Genomic DNA, 3,199 nt, shown 5'->3' with positions numbered 1-3,199 from the left:
TTTTTTTTTTCATTTTGTCGGTGATGGCATTAATGGTAAATTTGTTAAATTTGATAAGAAAAAGAGATCCATAAAATGAACCTTTGCTCGTGATGTATCTTGCATCAAATATCTTCCTTTGAACATCATGATATGAGCTTTAGTATGTTGTGCAATTACATCATCACCATCAAGTTGTTAAAAATTTTGTCACAGCCAAATTAGATAAATCATTTTTTCCTTGATACACTTATCAAGTGGAATGTCTCCAAGTAAGGCATGATAAGCAACACGTACATCACCTGTAATGACACAAGTTATCGACAATCCGTCAATCTTGAGGCCCAATTGGAAAATGAAATGTGAGTTTTGGGTCTCCAATGTTCAATCAACACAGTGACCAAATGCTGATTAATATTAATTACCAAAACTAGCTTCATTTATTAAGTTTTTCACATGATTATCTATACGATCCAAATGCGTAAAAGACTAGACTGAATTACACCTTGGACAAATAATTCTTTCTTGGTCTTCCCATACTTGATTTGAAATATAATTGTGTTGGGAAAGAGAAATAAGCTCTGAGAGAAGTCAGGTGGGATGTCCACCTACAAACTACTTTATATGTGCCGCTTTACCTTTGTTTTTAACTTCTTTGATGATTAATGGAATAACTTCTATAACGATAAAATAAAAAATATAAGAAAGAATGTTGCTTGTGTTTTGTAAATTTTTTTAACAGAATGACAAATTAATCCTTTCATGTACCAAAAAAACCATGTAAACACTGTTAATTGTAAAAGGAATAGGATTGTAAAACAATGTAAGATTGCTGAGGTATTTGATCATAAAACAATTCAATCAATGGATGATATTGTAACCAAGGAATACATACCGTTCAAAACTTGGTTGAAGCTTTTGAGTTGTGTATGTTTAAGCTTAGGAAAGCATAGACATCCCAATATTTTTAATTGGTGTACTTGGGTTCATGATGAAATATAGTGAAGTAAGAGAATTTCATTTTAGGAGTGGGATCGAGTAGGGAACCGTTTTAATATTAGATATGTTGTTGTTTGGAGCACAAATTAAAGTCCAATATCGTGGTGGGAAGGATGCTTAGGATGAAAGGGGCACCGAGCAATTTCAAGTAAATGCCTATGTTTTCGCTTGGACAGACCATTATGCATGCATGTTCTCGGGGTGGAGTGGATTTAGTAGTTAAATGAGCGATACCATGATTTGAAAAAAAATATTTGTGTTTAATGAATTATCCACCATTATCAGAGTGTAATGTCTTTTTTATTTTAATTTCTGTCTTTTTTTTTTTTGTCATTGAATTGATTTTTTCCACCAGATTTCTAAGAATTGGTAAGATAAGTGCAACATCATATTTAAATTTCATCGGATATAACCAAGTGTATTTGCTGTACATATATAATAGGGAAAACTAAGAATGGAATTTTTTTTTTTTTTTTGTGATGGGTCAAAGATGTTACACAGCTTTCTATTGAATTTAAACAAAGAGAGAAGGTCCCCCTTGCAAAACATCAGACTATATACATAATATCTAAAGGATTGGTGCGGGTCAAAGAAGATTCATTGAATGGTAATTTATGACTCTTATTAATTACAAGACTCCAAATGAGACAAGAATAGAAATTTTGTTGGACTTGAGGCGCACAATGAAGGACACGAGAGGTGAATGGGATGACCGAGTCTTTGATGCCAATGACGAAAGGAGGTAGAAGTCTGAATTGAGTAGGCATGAGAAGAGATTGATGGAGTAAGCAACTCGCAATGATGCATTTCCTTCATTTAGACCTTAATAAAAAAAAAACTTGGTTAGACTTGCATAACTAATTGAGAAAAAACCAAGGCTTGTGCAACATTAGGAGCATATAAGACATTACTGAGACACAATCAATATCTATATACTAAAATTGAAGTATGTAGAAAATACTAATGTACCCATACTTAAAAGCTTGACACATGTACACTTGCAGTTGACAAAATTGGAATTTTAAAAAAGTTGAAAGATTGACACGTGTACACTTTTTTTTCCCCCAAAATCATTATCTTTCCATCTAAACTCACTTTCTCTTTCTCACTCTCCCCGTTCACATTCCTATTTTCTTTTTCTCTGTGTTCTCACTTCATCTCCTTTTTTCCTTTTTTGTTTTCAGAAAGTGTCATTTCCCCACCAATTTGTTTCCTCTGTTTCCATTCTTTCTTCTTCATTTTGGTGTCTTCTTCAATTCCACTTTTTCCTTTTGTTTTTGGTTGAGTTTTAGAGCTGCTGAGGGCTTCCATTTTCATTCTATTTTTTGCGATTTTGGTTTGGGTTCTTTTTCTTTAAATGGTCTGATTTTTTGTGGTTTTATTTTTGGAACAGGTTACAGTAACAACGACGGCTTTGGCAAAGAATTTGTGGGAGAAGTTAAGAAGAAGATAGAGGTTCTTATATTTTGATTTTATTAAAACTGTGTTTATGTTTTTTTTGTCTGATTTTTTGTGGTTTTTTTGGATGCTTCGTTGCTATTTTTTCCTTGAAAGCCTGTTGCAGATTATTTTGGTATCGCAAGAAATGATCCCAAAGTAATAATTTCCCCTCTCTTTTTATTTTATTTTTGTGGTTGAGTCACGAGATTCTTCTCTTGTTAAAGTTGTTCACGCACTTTATAACAATATATATGAGTGTGATTTTCAATTTCTTGAATCTGAAATCTAATTACATGCATGTTTTCTGTATAGGCTCTTCAAACTATTGGAGATTCTCTGTAACTTCAATCCAAGCAAGGTGTGAGCTCCATCTTTTTCTTTAATGATACCATATATAATTAGTTTAGTTTTCGTTAAAAAAAATATATGTCAAAGTGATTTTAAATAATTTTGGTCCTTATTTATTATGTGTTTGTCTATTGAAATTTTGTTTTATCCCAAAGTTCATTATCTTAATCCTAAAATTCTGATAATTTTTGGGAATTGGTAACAATTGACGCTGTCCAATAGATCAAAGATTTCTATAAGATCTCCAGAATCAAGAGACAAGGAGATTCATGCATGCGAAACAAATCCAAAAAGAAACACAAACAAGATACATAGAGAGTGTGAGTGGAGATGAAGAGGACAAGAGAGTTGCTTGACAATATATATGATTTGATATTATTTTGTTGTTTGTGAAGGCTTTAATTTTATTTTATTTTTGCCCTTGACTTGAATG

General features: G+C 32.2%; 1 long non-coding RNA gene across 1 annotated transcript in view; it reads left to right on the top strand.

The window, feature by feature from the left end:
• Positions 1-2,095: 2,095 nt before the first annotated feature.
• Positions 2,096-3,199, top strand: part of LOC114372320 — a 4,234-nt gene continuing 3,130 nt past the window's right edge. The window contains exons 1-2 of the long non-coding RNA XR_003658200.1: positions 2,096-2,433; positions 2,731-2,776. This is a non-coding gene — a long non-coding RNA (uncharacterized LOC114372320). The remainder of the gene's footprint in view (positions 2,434-2,730; positions 2,777-3,199) is intronic.

The sequence above is a fragment of the Glycine soja genome, chromosome 10 (assembly GCF_004193775.1).
Source record: "Glycine soja cultivar W05 chromosome 10, ASM419377v2, whole genome shotgun sequence".
NCBI lineage: Eukaryota > Viridiplantae > Streptophyta > Magnoliopsida > Fabales > Fabaceae > Glycine > Glycine soja.
Note: the sequence above shows the minus strand (reverse complement) of the source record. Positions and strands in the feature narration are given on the sequence as shown.